General features: G+C 37.6%; 1 protein-coding gene across 1 annotated transcript in view; it reads right to left on the bottom strand.

Annotated features, from left to right (window-relative positions):
• The window catches only part of sema6bb (sema domain, transmembrane domain (TM), and cytoplasmic domain, (semaphorin) 6Bb), a 248,061-nt gene that overhangs the window by 56,671 nt on the left and 172,129 nt on the right, over positions 1-19,261 (bottom strand).

Raw genomic sequence — 19,261 nt, 5'->3', positions numbered from 1 at the left:
CATAACTAACGCACTCCGTGCTGGACTTTAGACTAGTTTTTAGTTGGTCGATTGCACAGTCTATTTCAGTTCCTCAAAATAGCAATGCATCAACAATGCACCTTAACACACCTCCTTTTTAGGTTGGCACACCAATGAGTCAACAAAGTGGAGCAAACGGATGTGTTTTTCAAACAACGTGGTGCAAAACGTGAAAATTAGGTTTGCGCTGGTCTGAAAATGGCAACTAATCACGGCATAAACATCTTGCGCCTTATTGCTTGGGGTGTATGATAGGGCCCAATTTGTCAAAATGAAGCGAGTTTTTCCTTACAACAACCAAAATAATCAGCCAATAGGGTAAGCAAAAAAATCTTATGTTAAAACTAAAAACAAGATTATTCTGTTTACCTTATTGGCAGATTATTTTGCTTGTTTCCAGGAAAAACTCACTTAATTTTGACAAATTGGGCCCTATCATACACAGAGTGAAATAAAGGTGCAAGACGTGGTTGGCATATAATTTCTTAAGACAAAACAAACTAAGTAAGAAAAGCATGGTTTTCAGTCTGGGATCGCTTTAAGACAGTATATGAAAGCATCTGTTTATTAAAATTCCAATCAGTACTAAATTAAAATTAACATGCAATTGGCTCTTAGTTTGTTAACATAAATATGCTTTTTCTTCAAGTGGTATGCAGAACTGCTTTTATATACATCTTGTAAATCTTACACGTCTCCATTTTTCCATCCAGCATTTTGCTATATATGCAATATCTCCAAATTTGCACAAAAATACTATTATCCCAGTTACTGAATGCACCTTTCTCTCCTCCAACTGCAATGCCGAGCTTCGTTCTCTAAACTGTCCTGAAGTGATTTGTCTGTGCCGAAGTGACAGCTATCAGCACTTAAAGACTTTCAGAGAGAACAGAGAGTCACAGAGGGTGAGTCAGTTCAGTTCTCGTTTACGCCCACTCTCTCTCACTCTCTTTCTCATTCTCTCTCTCCTTTCCTCACTCGCTTCTTCCTCCTTAGATTTCCTAGCACTGACATACTTTGTAAGTACAAGCCACAGCTGTACTTCCATGCATCCTTGACACAGGTGAGTCGTGCTCTGCTCTCTTGAGCTCTGTATCTCTCACAGTTGTCTTGGAGCTCCAATAAATGCCTAGGAGATCTAGCGTGCCCTGGACAGATCGACACCCACACTGATCCTGGTGAAGTCGCACATGCTGATCTGGGCTTTGTGGCCCATGTAAGGACTGCTTGAGTGTGGTTTGTTGGCTTTGGAAGAGAATTAATGAGAGTCTGTAAAGCTCAGGGGCAGGAGGAAGGACAAACAGCTGTTTCCAATAGCATTGAGGGACACATCTGTCACATCTCCACTAGTTTAACTCTGTAGTTGGATTGTATGTGATGCCATAGGGTAGATAGCAGCCTAGAGTGACCTTCTGATTGACAGCGCTGAAACTGTTCAAAGTGTTCAGATTCAGCAGACACAGTGACGAGACATAAACATAAGTCAGGCAATTTTCTGACAAGGCCTCATTAGGCTAATGTCAGGCTGATCGTCAATGTCTGACACACAGCAGCCCCTCCGAAATGCTTGACAGGTGAAGAACTCACAAAAGGGACAGTAAGACTTTCTCTTTTTAATGCAAAATTATATTTAAAAATATTTTTACATGCTTTTTTGTTGAATTCATCTTATGGCCCGTTTCCACTGAGTGGTTTGGTTTGGTACGCTTTTATAGCCTTTTCCACTATCAAAAGATACCATACAGTACCACTTTTTGGGTATTGTTTCGGAAGGGTACATAGCACGACAAAAGCGTACAAAAAGGTGGAGCAAGAGGTGCAGCTGAATGCTATTAGTTTACAGAGATACGTCATCAGCGCATACACAAGCAGGAGAATGAAAACAAAGGCAGCGCCATTTTTAAAAACACAGCCAAGACATTACACCGTAATTATATATACATATAATAACGAGCCATGATCAACTCGACCTCAAACAAACCTTGTCATCGTCTTGATGAACCGCCACAAAGACAAAAAATAGAGCAGAATCTACTGTTCCTCGTAGTTGTGTACAAGAGCGTCTAAAGCGTGATCGGTTTCGCTTTCTTGCTTGTGCTTGCCGTGCGTCTATTTTTGAAATAATACACTCCTTGAGCTGATGATAATAACGTGCGCATGATTATTGAAGTGCTTTTGACATCCGATCCTTTCCGAAATGGACAAAAACGAGAGTGACACACAAAAAACAAAGGCGCAAATGATTCTGTCAGCAACCTAAAACATGAACAAACTGCCATGTTTAACAATTATCATCACCTTTTGGACTATTATGAACTTGGAAATGAAGGAATTACTCTCTAAGAAGAGGTTACATGTGCTGGTGAAGATTAATGATACAGGTGAGAGGTTTGCACTGACTGTGGGCTATGTTGCATGTTGTTTTTGAACACAAAAAAGGACTAAATGTATGCTGCGTGTATTTTTTTCTGTAATTGGTAACATATCGGAGACTATAAGGGGCTGTATGTGTTCAAATATGTTGCATTTATTTATTTATTTAATATAATTGCAGACGTTACAGTAGGCTTTTTCGCCCTATCACAGACCTGCAGTTATAATGAAATCATGTTCATAGAAAGGTTCGTAATGATTATTTATACACAAGTATTTATGTGTATAAAGCATCTGTTTTGTGAGAAGTGCTTCTCATATGTTATGTCAACAACCCGTACAGCTTTACCTTGACATTTCCTCAAGCGAGAATGACATCAGCTGAAATTTCTGTGATTCTGTCGTACACCACACCAGTGGTACCCTTTTGGCAGTGGAAACGCAAGCCTGATAAAGGTGACGTGTACCGACCCGTACCTTACTGTACCACTTAGTGGAAACGGGCCATAACATGGTATTTTTGTAGTATTTCTTGCAATTTTTGATAAATTTTAAAACAGATTGTGATCAGATTAAATCATTAATTAGACTAAGGACTAGTTACATGAATGTCAATAGTAATTCATTCATTCATTTTCTTTTCGGCTTAGTCCCTTTATTAATCTGGGGTCGCCACAGCAGAATGAACCGGCAACTTATCCAGCATATGTTTTACGCAGTAGATGCCCTTCCAGCTACAACCCATCACTGGGAAACACCCATACACACTCATTCACACTCATACACTACTGCCAATTTAGCTTACCTAATTTATCTATAGTGCATGTCTTTGGACTTGTGGGGGAAACCGGAACACCCGAAACCCACACGAACATGGGGAGAACATGCAAACTCCGCACAGAAATGCCAACTGACCCAGCCAAGGCTCTAACCAGTGGCCTCCTTGCTGTGAGGTGACAGCGCTACCCACTGCGCTGGCCTGCCAATAGTAATAATATTTCTAAATATCCTAGTTCATTCATTCATTTTAAGCATTAAAAAACAATAAAATAATATCTTGTTTTCATAGACTAACTGTGTCTTGAACATGGATTTACACCAGCAGATTTTTCCTATAATAATTAAAACAAGTAAAAAATTATCTGCCTGCCTAGTAAAAAATGCACCCATAACAAAGATTAATTCCTTTTAAACAAGTCTTGATATTTACACAGTGTTTCTTCTCAAGTACATTCGTCTTTATCTTGATCTTTGTGTATTTGAAGTGGAAAATAAAATAAAAACCTCAATTAAGAGATTTTTGGCAGTGTTAGTTGGATTTCCATTATATGAAAAACACGGAAGACTGAGTAAACCATTCAAAAATATTCTGGATTGTATATATATTATTATTGACTGAACTACCTCTTTAAAGAGGACCTCTTATGCAAAAATCTTTTTTATTAGTGGTTTAAACGAAGTTGTGTGGCAACAGTCAGTCTGTGAATTTAACCAGCTTCTAACGGTAAAAATGTATTAATTTTATTTTTTATAAACACAATTATATACACAGTCTGCAGAAACACTTAGATTGACTTTGTACATCTCATCAGAGGGGGGGAAAGTCCTGCCCATTAATGATGATCTCTCCCTCATTAGCGTAGGATGTTAGTCTTGTTTTTGAATCTGCCACTATGCTGACACATAGGAAGTTGTAGCTCCGCCCTCTTTTGAAAAGAGCACAATCTCATTTGAATTTAAAACGACAGTCACCAAAATGGCACAATTAAGATCAAAGCCTAAAAGGGGCAGCTGCAAAGAGTTCTAAAACATTATTTGTGAGGTATTTTGAGCTAAAACTTCACATACACATTCTATGTTTATCAGAGACTTATTTCACATCTTCTTAAAGGGGCATAATGGGGCCCCTTTAAACAATTATACCATGTATATATAAAAACAATGACCTGTGAAGGAAATCTGACTGAATTACTGTATCATCAGCCAAGCAAAAAAGCAGCGTTTCGTTTTCTTCTTTCTGTATCTCTCATCTTAAAGCTCTGTCAAAACGCTTCTCTGCTCCTCATTCCAGTTTCACCTCTCCACCTTTATGATCCCTCTCTGTCTCCACTCTGTCTTAAAATATCCCTCGGCACCCTCAAACCAGAGCATGTGCCTCTCCAAAAGGTTCTTTCATGTCCCCCTTCAGTCTGAACACTGCCACAGTCCACCACAGCCTCACCTGCAGCCTCTCATTTACAACAATCTCACTCCATCCCTCCTGCTTTGCTTGGAGCCTCGGCCTCACGCCTCGAACCATCAGGAGCTCAAATGAGATGCAAACACCTCTCTCTCCTGTTGCTCGCTTTCTCTGAGAGTGAAAACAGTCTTCTGAGGAGAGAAGAGCCTTGAAATCTTTAATATGCATAAAGGTTCTTTAGAACACATCAAAGAATCCTCTTCTTTTCAGAATCTATTATTCCCTCTATATGGTACTTCAGTGATTGAAATGTTCTTGATGTTACAAATATAAGTTCTTCAGATCATTTTTGGGGGGGTTCTTGTATTTGATCTGCACACACACAGTTTGTAATACAGACCTAAATGATACCTTATGTTTTGTGACTTGTTTCAATATTTTAAATCTGATTTATGTTTTGTTTATCTTGAACTTGCATTTTAAAAAAATGAGTGTGTGTTTGATCATTAGAGCGTTTGAACCAATTAAAACACATCTTAAAGGGATACTTCGCCCAAAATTTTAAGTTCTGTTATCATTTACTTTTAAATTTCACTTGTCAAAATCTTGTTTGAGTTTCTTTATTTTTGTTGAACACAAAAGATGACGGAATGGTAGCTCATTGGTTAACACTGTTGCCTCACAGCAAGAAGGTCGCTGGTTCAAGTCCTGACTAGGCCAGTTGGTATTTCTGTGTAGAGTTTGGATGTTCTCCCTGTATTTACGTGGGTTTTCTACAGGAGCTCCGATTTCCCCCACAATCCAAAGACATGTGGTATAGGTGAATTGGATTAACTAAACTGGCTGTAGTGTATGAGTGCATTTGTAAATGTGAATGTGTATGGGTGTTTCCTAGTACTGGGTTGCGGCTGGAATGGCATCCGCATGTGTAAAACACATGCTGGAATAGTTGGTGGCTCATTCTGCTGTGGCGACCCCTGATAAATAAGGGATTAAGGCCAAAGAAAATGAATGAACACAAAAGATGATATTTTGAAAAATGTTGAAAACCTGTAACCATTGACTTCCACTGTTTTATTTTTTCTAATATAGAAGTCAATGGTTACAGTTTTCTTCAAAATAATGTTATTTTGTGTTAGGAACCATTTGATGGTGAGTAAATGTGAGTAAGTTTTCATTTTGGGGTGATTTTTTTTGAGGTTCTAGAATGATTTCTGACATATCCTTTATAGGTTCCACTTTATATTTAGTGGCCTATAAGGTACTAGGTGGTACCTACATAAAACAATTAGTACAATGTACTTTTCATGTTCATATTGTTTTGTAAAACACATATGGTGCTACTGAAGTGGGGAAAAAGGTAAGATTAGGCACAGGTTTGGTGGTATGGGTGGGTTTAAGTGTTGTTTAAGGTGTAAGAGATGAGACTCAACAGTGTAATTATAAATGTAATAATTACAAGCATTAATTACAGATGCATTTACAAGCAATTTTTAAAAATATAAGTACAATGTAAAAATATGTATGTACACAATACGTCCATTGTACCAAATTATTAATTTACATTTAAGTATATAAAGTGGCTTTAACTACCACACTAATATTAATGTGACAATTCTAGAGAATGACCTAAACCTAAGCTGAACATTCAGACCATAGAAGCAATTAAAATTGACAAAACAGCAATATTAGTATGTGTTCTAGCTTGTCCTAACCATAATTACACAAAACAAGGGTCTAAAGCAGAATAGAAAATAATATAAGAATGAAAGAATATAGAATAAAAAAGCACAGAATATAAGAATAAAAGACCATTATATGAATGACTCAAGCTATGTCTAGGGATCAAATCTCAGACGTAAGTGAGCCGAGTTTTATCCTGAACTCCTAGCAACCACACAGAAAAGGTCCTGGAAATCCTCCTCAACACCTTAACACATGCCTGACACTGAGCTTTGGGGTTTGCCAGTTCATCTCTAGGTTTCCTGTCATCTACTACAGTCCATGAGCAAAAAAAGGAGAAAACTATCAGTGTATTGATGTTTTTATGGCAAATTATAAAGGAGAGCCACTATGACTCATTTTTCCAGTCTTCTAGTTTCTGGAAGTATTTTTCCTCATGCATTTTTTCCCCAAAGATTTAAAACATCTTTCATGAAAGAGTTCTAAGACACGAACAAAACCAAACACCTCTGAAATGAATCATAACATTACAAAGTTTGATTTAAAGCAGAAAAGTACACACCCTTTAAAAGCTGCACTTAGTAAGGTTTTGTTTTAATGAATACTTTTGTTGAGCAAGAATGAATTAAATAGCTATATACAATTTCCCATTTATTGTTTTTAAATCTACATAGAGCTCCTTTAAATTGTAAACACATGCTACAAACAGTTCTATGGAGCAGCTGTTTTCCATATTAATAATAATGTGAAACTTATCTAGAGCGGAAGATCATCATATTAAGGTTATTTCTGAAGGATCATGTGACATTAAAGATAAAGTAAAAATAATACAAATTAACTGTTTTATCAAAGGAACAAATTACATTTTAAAAGATATTGACGTTATTTAAAATTGTAATATTATTTCAATGTATAATTTTTTTTACTGCATTTTAAAATGATAAAAAATACATCCATGCTGAGCATAACATACTCTCGGAAATAAAGGTACAAACTGGTCATTGAGGTGCTACCTTTTCAAAACGTACAGTTTTGTACCTCATAGTTTCACGGATGTTTCTGTGCAATTTGAAACATGCTTTTTTTTCTTTTACAGTGCATTGTGTTCTGCATCCTGATTGACTGTAGACCATTGTCAAGCAATCCTCCGTACCGTGTCTCCTGTACAGTACAGAATGTGTACAGTTCAGCGTGCCAAATTTACATCAATGCTCGATCGCTAGCAGTATGACTCTGAAGTGTTGTACTGTATGTTTTTTGTTGTTCTTTAAAGGTACAAATGCTGACCGGTTAGGTAACACTTAGATGTTGCTTGATAATATAAGCTAGTTTGGCATGCTGTCCTGGAAGAGAACCCTGAGCTCGGAGATAATTGAGCATGTACACTGTCAGAAATAAAGGTACGCGAGCTGTCTCTGGGGTGGTACCTTTTCAAAAGGTACAAATTTGTACCTAAAAGATCCATACTAATACCTCAAGGGTACATATTAATACCTTAAAAGTACAAAAGTGTTCCTCTTAAAATGTTTAGGTACTAATATATACATTTGAGGCACAAATATGTACCCTTTCAGTACAAACATGTACCTTCTGAAAAGGTACTACCCCAGTGACAGCTGGCGTACCTTTATTTCTGAGAGTGTACTGTAAGGGGGTATGAGATCAGGTAGCTCTCGAGAGCTCCCCCTGGTAAAAAAAGGAAAAGTGGGAAAGATGGGGTGGATGGGGGTTTCTTCGAAAAACGAAAAAATAAGGGAGTAGTTTTAGGCAGGTTACTTTGAGTTTGGAAGACCAACCATGATCAATCATATCACGTGCTCCTCTCGAAATTAGTTTGTGAAACTTCACAAAGAGAGAGAGCAAAATCTTACAAATCTTTAGAAATGAAACAACACTATTAATTTTATGTTGTGTTAGAAAAAAGACTGGATCCCACATTTGATCAAATTTTGCAGAGTCTGCAGAGGATTGCCATCTAATTCTTTCCTAATGTAACATAGAGTCTAAGAAACCAGTCATAAAAAAAAGCCTAAGATTTTTTCTTCAAGAGCTAGCTATGATCAAGCCATGCTGAACATTTCGGTTGAGAGTCTCCAAAAAAATCTGACCAACAAAAACTGCTATCATTGGGTCAGGGAGTAAAACACAATCATAAACCTTATCAAAGGACTGAAATATTTCTAACTAAAAACTCTGAACAGAAAGAAAAACACTCCAATACACAGCATCTTTTACAAAGAATCAAACAACACCTACATCGTTTCACAATCAGTTACTGTATTTGTTTAAATCATCAGCCCCAAGTATGAGCAAGAGCAATAGTGATGTCTTGACTTATTTAGCAAATTTGAGCATGAATTTTTAAAATCAGGCTGAGAATCAAAATCTCCTCCTGTATAAATAATCTGCGTTTAATATGAGAAACGGGCTAAATGTTGAAAACCCTCAGAACAGTCCTGTAAACTCTGTGAGTCACTGCTTTTTAAGACAATCCACACTTTATTACTCTCCTTCCCATAACACTCATACGCATCTCAACCACATCCCAACATGCGCTCCTTTCATTCCCATAGTTCTCCCCTGCTGCTGCGTCTGCCACGCACTAACCGGCCCCGGCAATTTGTCTGAAAGCTCTTTACCAGACCACACATCCTCCCGGCAGGCCATCGAAGCCCCCTGCGCTGTTTACAGAGGACTGCAGCTGCAGACGCCAGTGCTTGTACAGCTGGACGCTCCCAGACACTGCACCTCGCTGAGCCTGCGTGCATCCGTGCCCTCAGGATAAGAGCGAATGAAAGGAGCCCTCACAGATAACAGCCTGCTGAAGAAACCGCTTTTAAAAGAAGACGTGGGCTAACAGGCTACGCTTAGGCTAGAGGGATTTTTTTGTGCAAAGATGGCATTTTAAAAACACAAAACCGTTTCCACTTGGTTTCAGGAAAGGTCTTCATCCACACTGCACTATACAATCTATAGTAGCTGATTATAGCTTATGTACAATTACTAAATTAAACGCAAATTCTAATGGCTTCCAATATAAACAGTTAATAATTTTTGTTAATTTATTAATGCATTGGCAGGAAATCCTTTATTTGTTACCATTTAGTAGCTAAGTCAAAGCTATTAGTAAATATTAGTAACTATGCAATTCCTAAATTGTATATGACCAAGCGGCAACATCCTGCTCTACCTCATGAAGCTAATGCAGAAGTAACTGAAACTGCAATTCATCGAAATTCCGCTAGTCCTGGCTCCATAGAGCAGATTTCTCTTGACCCCAATGTTAAAATGGACAACTTTGCAGCAGAAAAAAAGGTGTCTACAGCCTGGTACAAAAACAACTTTGCTGTATATAGCTAATATTACCCTTCGTGAGGGGGGGGGGGGGGTGCATTTTTTTTATAACTAATCCGTTTCGTTTTTATTAAGTTTTATTAAGTCTACATAATTAAGGGCGTGGCCACTTGAGTGACAGCTAGGTCTCGCTGGTGGCGGTCACGTTACCTCAGCTGATTCTGGCTGTTTAGCCACTGAACTCGGCATATACATCGTATTTTTGTTTTGTTTTTGTTTTATGTGGCTTTACACAGTCAGTTGCCTTTTGGAATTATTTCCTACAATTGTCAGATGATATGGCATGCTGTGAGCACTTATTTGTGCTCACAAACCATTCAAGTGGCCTCCATTTCCAAGGTGAGTGAAATAATATACCATCTCTATAAATGTATTTGTTTTATTTAGGATAATTTATCATTTATAATTTTCTTTAGACCTTGAAAGCACTCTATAGTCATCTGAAACGTTGTCATACAGCGTTATGCCTGGATTTTATAAATAGCCTCACATTTACTAACACAGACTATATTTGAAGTATTTGGATGTAATTCGCATTTTCCTCCTGCAAAAAACGTCATAAGAACAATGCTTAGTGGCTCAATGTATTACAACCATTTTTAAAAGCCTAAACACTTTATAGATGTAGTATACAACTAAACAAATGTGGTCAAAACATAAACTAGTCGCAGGTAATTAAGTATTAAGCGTTTCTCCCAAAGAAAAGCCAGACTAAGCAATATGCTAGCAGGCATCTGTAGCTTTGCTCAAGCTCTGTCTCTTGCGCTTTTTTGGTAACCTCCGGTTGGTGTGAGGACGCGCAAACAAAATGGCAAGGGTTGGCCACGCCTACTTGTAGCTTCATTTGTGCTCTTCAGAAACCTATGGGTGACGTCACGGATACTACATCCATATCATTTCAGAATTGTGTATACATTTCAAGCATTTTTCATTAGTTTTTCTTAAACTTGAATTATATACCTGTACAACAAATGTATAATTTACAGTAAACTGAATCCATTATTAATATAAAATAATGCAAAATGCTTAAATGTAACAGGAAACATTTGATTCTATTCTTCATAGTTGACAATAACAGAGTTAACATTTTCCAACGTTTTGTGATTTAGCTTTAGATTCTAGCCTCAAACACGGTACAAGGCAAGTCTAAAACAGAATTAGTTTTTATTATTAAATAAAAATACATATGATAATTTGTGTATTTGTTATAAAGAACATAAATTGTGATGGAAGATAAAAGAATATTAGTTAAGCTAGCAGCAACTGCTTTCATTTTTACCAGTATTTAGAACAGGGGCTGTTGACATGGAATTAAACCAGATTTTGGTAAAAAACCCAAACAATATAAACATAAAAATAAAACAAAAAAAAACAAAATCTCAAAAATTACGACTACGATTACGATTTGAAAAAGACACCCCTCATATGGAGAATAAAGCCATATGAATTGACTTCAACAGTGTGTAAAAATCTTGATGGTTCTGTGGGTCTTGTCTATCAGATCTGATCTTTTTTTTGCATTCTTTATTGGATTCAAGTCAGGTGATTGGCAGGACAATTCGAGCAGCTTTATTTTCTTTCTTTGAAACCATTCGAAAGTTTCCTTGGCTGTGTTTAGGATCATTGTCTTGCTGAAATGTCTACCCTGGTTTCATCTTCAACATCCTGTTAATGTAGATGTTGAACTGAAGAAGTAAATATTAATTTACAATGACTAAGGGAAAAGAGAGTTGCTAAAGAACTACTGAGAGATTTCAGCTGCTGTCTGGCCTTTCCACACCAATCATGTGTTCAATACTTTTTCCCAGTTTCATTTTATTTTATTACACATAACTTTATTTGTAATCTAATTAAGTTACTTTACTTTGCATATGTAGATTTCTTTGGTTGTTACTAAATTTAAAATCAATGGCAATATGTTAGAAATATGTTTTCTGAGACAAATTTTGATGTGTTCAAAGCTTATTTCCCCACTTTATGTGCATTTACAATTAATAAAATAGCTATAGTCTGAGCATATAAATGTGTAGCCGAATTAAAGCTAATTAATAAAGTTAAACAAACATCTCTCATTGGGAACAAATACATTATAGATAATAGATAATAGTTTTCATAATAGATAATGTTACACTGCAAAGGTTTTGTACATCACTTGTGCTCCAGTGATCTTTTCTAATTATGATTGTTTTAACTGGTATGTATATTTTCTTTGATCTTGAAGCACATATATCATGAAAATGAACCAAACTCATCATAATAGTCATATAAGAGGAGCTTGACGAAACAGAGAAGTAAACACGATGATCTAAAAGAGCAAATCATGGAGAAAATAAGAACAGCATGCCTTGGTTTCCCAAAGTCTCCATTTTCAAGGGTTAAAAACTCCAGTAGCAAAAGGCAGGAATACTGTAGCAAAAACTGTGCATTTTAAATGTAGCCTTAGTGACCGACCATTTCATTCAGTCGTCCTTGAGTAAGTGTCTTTCCCCAACATGCATACTGTAAATTCATCCTTCATATTCTTCTTTCTCTTCCCACTCGACCCCCCAAAGCAACCATTAGCAGACTGAGATGTTATTAGAGTTGGCATTTGCTGAAGTTTGGCCCCTGCTCTGACACAAATACACATTTGCATGCAGGGAGTTCTGCCCTTCCTCCATCGTCATTGCAATTCATTTGTCACTCTCAGACACACACACACACACGCACGCACAGGTCTAATAAAAACATTACTCGCCATGCACATTATTGCACACATAGTTCACCTAGAACTGACGAGAAGTCTGAAATATCAATTTAAATATAATTCACTTTCAGATAAAATACCAAAAATAATTCCATTAGATTTGATTAAGCATAATTAGATTATATAATAATATACAATTGTATTAGAATTATATAATTAGATTATAATAGATTAGCTTTGCAGGTAATGATCACTAAACATCTTTAAATAAAAAAAAAACACCACATACTCTAAAAAATGTAAGCAGGAAAAAGTAATCATTAGTAAATCTTAAAATGAATATGTTTTTAGAACTGCGCATTATAATGCTGTCAATGTTTTATTTCAAAGGTATTTAGATATATTTATATGTATTATGACTGCATAATTCAAAAAGTTATGAGTTAGGTGTGTGGTTTTGTTTTTAAAAACCAATTCATATTTTTATTGAGCAAGGATGCATTAATTTGACCAAATATATTATATATGGTCATATTATATTGGTCATATGATATACAGAACACAGTTTGAAATCAGAGATTTACATACACTACGAAAAAGGCACATAACCATTTAAAAAAAATGTCAGATGTTAAATCATACTAAATGTTTACTATTTTAGGTCAGTTAGGATTACCAAAAAGATTTACATTTGCTAAATGGCAGAATAATGAGAGAATTATTTTAGAGATGTTTTTATTAATTTCTAGACAGTCCAAAGTTTACAAACATTTCCTTAGTATTTCTCAGCTTTGACTTTAAACTGTATAACTTGGGTCAAATGTTGTGGGTATCTTTCCACAAGATTCTCACAATAGTTTGCAGGAATTTTGGCCTATTCCTCCCGACAGAATTGGTGTAACTGAGTCAGATTTGTTGGCTGTCTTGCTCACACACACTCTTTCAACTTTGCCCACAAATTTTTTATAGGATTAAGATCAGGGCTTTGTGACGGTCACTCCAAAACATTCACTCTGTTGTCCTTAAAGCACATTTTAACTAATTTGGTAGTATGCTTAGGGTCATGGTCCATTTGGAAGACCCATTTGTGGCCAAGTTTATTTCCTGGCTAATGTCTTAAGATGTTGCTTAACTATTTCTACATAATGTTCTTTTCTCCTGATGCCATCTATTCTGTGAAGTGGACCAGTCCCTCCTGCAGCAAAACAGCCCCACAACATGATGCTACCACCCCCATACTTCATAATTGGGATGGTGTTCTTAGGTTTGTAAGCTTCCCCCTTTGTCCTCCAAATGTAACACTGGTCATTATGGCTGAAAGATGAGATGGCTGAAAGATGATGGCTGAGATTTTAGTTCCATCAGACCACAGAACATGTCTCCAAAAAAATATAATATTTAAATATAATATGTTTTGCAATTTGTAATCAGGCCTTCTTGTGATGCTTTTGGAGTATTGCTTCTTCCTTGCAAAGTGGCCTTTCAGCCCATGTTGGTACAGGACTCATTTCACTCTGGATAATGAAACTCTCTTACCAGCTTCAGTCAGCATCTTCACAGCGTCTTTTGCTTTTATTCTGCAGTTAATACATACAGTTCGCACCATATCACGTTCATCTCTGGGACACAGAATCCTTCTCCATCCTGAGCGGTATGATGGCTGGACATTCCCATGTTGTTTATACTTGCCTCTACGTGCCTCCAATTAACTCAAATGTTGTCAATTAGCCAATCAGAAACTTCCAAAACATTAACACCATCATCTGGGCTTTTTCAGAGGCTTAGTAATCTTATTGTATGTAAACATTTTTACTTTCAAGAAGTTATAAAAAATTCTCACAAATATCTCTCTCGTTATTCTGCTGTTAAGCAAATTTTGGTGATCCTAACTTACCTAAAAGAGAAAAAGTTTAGTCACATTAAACATCTGACATTTTTTTAAATGTGCCTTTTTATACAGTATATGTAAACTTCTGGTTTCAACTGTATATTATACATTAAATGCAATATATATAATATTAACCAAATATTTCTACTTTAAATAAATAATGTTCTTTTAAAATTAATTAAAGAATCCTAAAAGTATGCACCACATTTTCCAGAAAAACAGAAAACAGCATGACCTTTTATTTTTATATTTTGTACTTGTATTAGTGGTAATAAAACATCTTTTTAACCACCAAATCATCCTATTGAAATGATTTTACTTTTTAGACTTGCCATTACAAGAATACTGTACATAATATATATATTTTTTTTTATTTTTTATTTTTTTAGGTTTTTTTAACTTTAGTTTGGATAGGAAAGTGGAGATTACAGACAAGAAATTATTGGGAGCAGAGAGAGGGGAAGGGTTGGCAAAGGACCTTGAGCCAGGAATCGAACTCGGGTCGACTTGAGCACCATGATGCCATAAGCGGGCGCACCCAACCACTAGGCTATTGGCGCCGACTTTACAAAATATTTTACAGTAAAACAATATTAATATGTTTCACAGCCTTGATAAAATTCTTGTTTTTAAATCCTTAAAATCAAACTTTCTTTTTGGCTGAACTGTCTCTTTAAGCAGTCACTCTCAGACCTTGATCACACTTAGCGCTAGAATGTACACAACAAGCATTTCTCTTCATTTCCTTTCCTAGTAATGACTCTCTCAGCGTCTTCACTCCCATTCACTTGACAGTCTTCCCTCATTTTAGCATGGGCGCATTCTTTCCTGTAATTATTTCCAGCAAACTCTGTCAAAACATGCACTTGCTCCCTGATCCCAAAAATATACGTTTTGTTGTTGCTTTCCTCTCTAAGTGTGACATCTTGGTGACAGGCTGTCAGCATGTGTACATCTTCCCACTTCAATTCCATTCCTCATTCATACATCAATCTCCATCGTTCCCCTCACAGCGCCTCTCAACATGCCATTAAAACCTGCAATAAAATTCCCTGCAGTGTCGCGCCAGTGTTCTATATTCAGTCATTTTTCACCCATAATCTCACAGGACGAGCCAAACCCAGAGCGATTGTACCCGTTTCCCAGCGCTCCGCTGTTGCCACCAGCCTGTGATATTTCCAGCTCTGCTGTCTATCAATGAGGCTAATGCTAATGCACTATATTTGGGTGTTCGCCTCTAGAGAATCACAGTCTGCTTGGAATTGAGTGGTTCTCAGTCTTGTTTAGCAAGACTTGCTACACTGCAGCTTATTCTGGCCAAATGCAGGTCACCCAATCAACATAAAACAGCTGATAATGTTAGTTTACAACTAGGATGTAGCATCAAAAAAATAAGCACAAGTGTACATTTATTTGAATCATACAGTAAGTTCAAATACAGTAGTTTCTCTGCTGTAAACAGTGTCAGCTCTTGCATGCACATTATTATGCAACAGGAAGTTTGAGCTCAGTTTACTGAGACTGTGGATTGAAGATAATAATGTTGTACAAACAAAAGTTTCGTTTCTTGCATTGATCTAGAGCAGGGGTGCTCAAACTTTTTCTTATGAAGGGCCAAAATCCAAACTTGATTGAATGTATTTAATAATATTTAAAAATGACTAGAAGACATTGCTTTATATTAACTAAGTTAGTATATATTTTTTTACATCTAATAATGAACTCATTACAGTAAAAACAAAATTAATCTAATTCCTTGCCTTTTTGCCTTGATTTGCCCGCCAATGTCTTCTGCAAGATCCTCGATGTGTGACAGTATTTACATTTTTAAAAAAGCAGATTCATTTACCAAATTTCTTTGAAATATTCAATTTCAATTTGATTTTTTGTAGCTAAAAAGCGTGAAATAAGAAATAACATTGTCAAAGGCAATCGCCCCAACCCTCTCCATCAATCTTACTCTCCTCTCAGATGGAGTGGTGGGCCAAATCAAAGGTTACAATGGGCCAACTTTGGGCATCTCTGATCTAGAGCTTAGATTGAGTCCAAAAGATTAAACCCAACCCTACCCGAGTCTGTGCACATTGAGTCCGAGCCAACACATTTACTGTAATTGTGATGCCGAGCCCAGTTTAAACCCTGACGTTCTCAACTAGTTTGAACTACAGAAATTAGTTTAGATTTATCTTACCTCGCACTCAGGGGTATGTTTGGAGAAGTAACAAAAGAGGATTGACTATCATATTTTCTGCATCCCTATCAACCCTCCTATTTTTGCCAGGATTCTCCCATTTTTTACCATTCTATTCTGCTATCATCCCATTTAAGTATGTTCCCGTATTTCTCCCATATTTTAACAGAGTATTTACAGAAATCAGACTCTTTCCATCCATTTTAAAGAGCCCATATTATACATGAAATAGGGTCATATTTAGGTTGTAAGGGTCTCCAACAACAGTCTAATATGCATGCAAGGTCAAAAAACACTTTGATGGTCTTATAATCTGCATTTATTTTTAACCTAATTATCCCAGCGACTCCCATATGAATCGTTCAGCGATTCATTTGTTCCCAAACCCCTCCTCAGCGCGAAGCTAATCTGCGCTGATTGGACCGATGACAGCCTGCTGCGATTGGTCGACACGGACAAGGCTTCAGAGCGAGAGTGAAATGCCCAGCTGCTAATCTACAATATAAAAGTAGTCACAGTGCACACACGCTTCATAGTGGATTTTGGCTGCCAGTGGGTGAATGTAAATACAGACGATGGACTAGAAAATACTGACGACTAACTATTTTATTGAGCAAAAAGTCCAAGAACTGGCGAGGAGGTCACAGTCTTCTTGCTCTTTTCACACACACACAGGGCCTGCGCGTCCATAGAGGACCGGCTGAATAGAGAGGGCGCGGCGCTCAGTTATATCCGCGAATTACCGCGAATCCGCGTTACACACACGAGGAGACACACACACAAACAGAGGGCCGGCGCGTCCATAGAGGAGCGGCTGAATAGAGAGGGCGCGGCGCGGCGCTCAGTTATATCCGCGAATACCCGTGCGTTACACACACGAGGAGACACAGACACACACACACAGGGCCGGCGCGTCCATAGAGGAGCGGCGCTCAGTTATATCCGCGAATACCCGTGCGTTACACACACGAGGAGACACAGACACACACACACAGGGCCGGCGCGTCCATAGAGGAGCGGCGCTCAGTTATATCCGCGAATACCCGTGCGTTACACACACGAGGAGACACAGACACACACACACACACACAGGGCCGGCGCGTCCATAGAGGAGCGGCGCTCAGTTATATCCGCGAATACCCGTGTGTTACACACACGAGGAGACACAGACACACATACACACACACAGGGCCGGCGCGTCCATAGAGGAGCGGCGCTCAGTTATATCCGCGAATACCCGTGCGTTACACACACGAGGAGACAATAATATTGAGCTGAAATATTTTGAAACTTGTCCGTTGCATGTGTGTAAACAGCTGACGATCCGTAATCAAAGCGGCACGCGTCGCGTTTTCAACGTGGCTTTACAAGCGATATGGGAATATAAAGAGTTAAACTGATACAGTACACGCGGTTACAAGTAACAAAACACAACTAAATCCATAATTTGCAAGCTAGAGTAAACGAAGCAATAATTTTAATCACACTTACTTACACTGGTGAAATGGGGGTAGAAACTGATCCATGATGCACTGATCCATGTTCTGACAGTCTATACTGATCCTTCCTTTAACAAACTGAAGAAGTCTTCTTTGAAAGCATATAGTTTTCAGAAGCACTCAGAACTGCTCAAGGCTGGGCTATATTGTTGATGTTTCATCTTTGATTAGACTGTCCATAATATCCATCTGCACAGCGTGACTTCATTCGACCGGTGTCTCTCTGTGTGTCTCTGTGTGTGTGTGAGACTTTTTTTTTCTGTTAGTGGGCGGGGCCGCAGGTTTCAAATCTCCCGGGTTTGCGCGCCCAACTACTTGTGTTTCGTAGCTGCGTCATCGCGAAACACCTAATGACTCGTTATCAAGACGACTCGTTTGAAGCACTATGAGTCGACTCTTTTATAGATGAATCAATAGTTTTAAACACTGTACACTTACAGATTTAAGCCTTAGCTGGATAGTTCACTTCACTTAGAGCTATGTTACACACTACATGGAAGGGCATTTTCAAAAACCCATAATATGGGCTCTTTAAGACCTTATAACCACTTTTCAAACCACTTTCTTTCACTGGCGAGATTTTAACTTACAGTATATTTACTAAATATTAATGTAATAATTTAATCCAAAACTAAAACATTGTTCAATCATTCATTTTCTTTTCGGCTTAGTCCTTTTATTCATCAGGGGTCACCACAGCGGAATGAACCGCCAACTTATCCAGCATACATTTTACGCAACGGATGCCCTTCCAGCCTCAACCCATCACTGGGAAACATCCATACACACTCATTCACACCCACACTCATACACTCTGGTCAATTTTAGCATACCCAATTCACCTGTACCACATGTCCTTTGGACTTGTGGGGGAAACCTGAGCACCTGGAGTAAACCCATGCGAACACAGGGAGAACATGCAAACTCCACACAGAAATGCCAACTGGCCCAGCCGGGACTCGAACCAGCGACCTTCTTGTTGTGAGGCAAACATGTTACCCATAGCGCCAATCTATCAAATCTAGCTAATTGAGCAGGTTGGTGCCTATAAAACTGCATAAATAATGGTATTGCCTTGGTTATCGCAGTAAACAAAGCAGCATGATGTCAAATCTAGCAGGATTTCATTGATTTCATAAACTACACAGCATCCTGATATTCGCAAATTTAATTCAGGCAAACTTTAGCATACAACCATACAATGCATAATCAAAAATCATATAAAATTTTATACCTTGCAAAATAGCATTTAAGACTTTGTAATACTTTTTAAGATCCAAACATTTCTCTACATTGACTACATCATCAACTTTTAATACTATTTAAGACCCCTTGGACCCCCTGTTTTAATCTATGAAAAATGAAAGTAGCATCAAACAGCCAATTT

Source organism: Danio aesculapii, chromosome 8, assembly GCF_903798145.1.
Source record: "Danio aesculapii chromosome 8, fDanAes4.1, whole genome shotgun sequence".
NCBI lineage: Eukaryota > Metazoa > Chordata > Actinopteri > Cypriniformes > Danionidae > Danio > Danio aesculapii.
The sequence above is the reverse complement of the archived record's forward strand: the minus strand, read 5'-3'. Positions and strand labels throughout refer to the sequence as shown.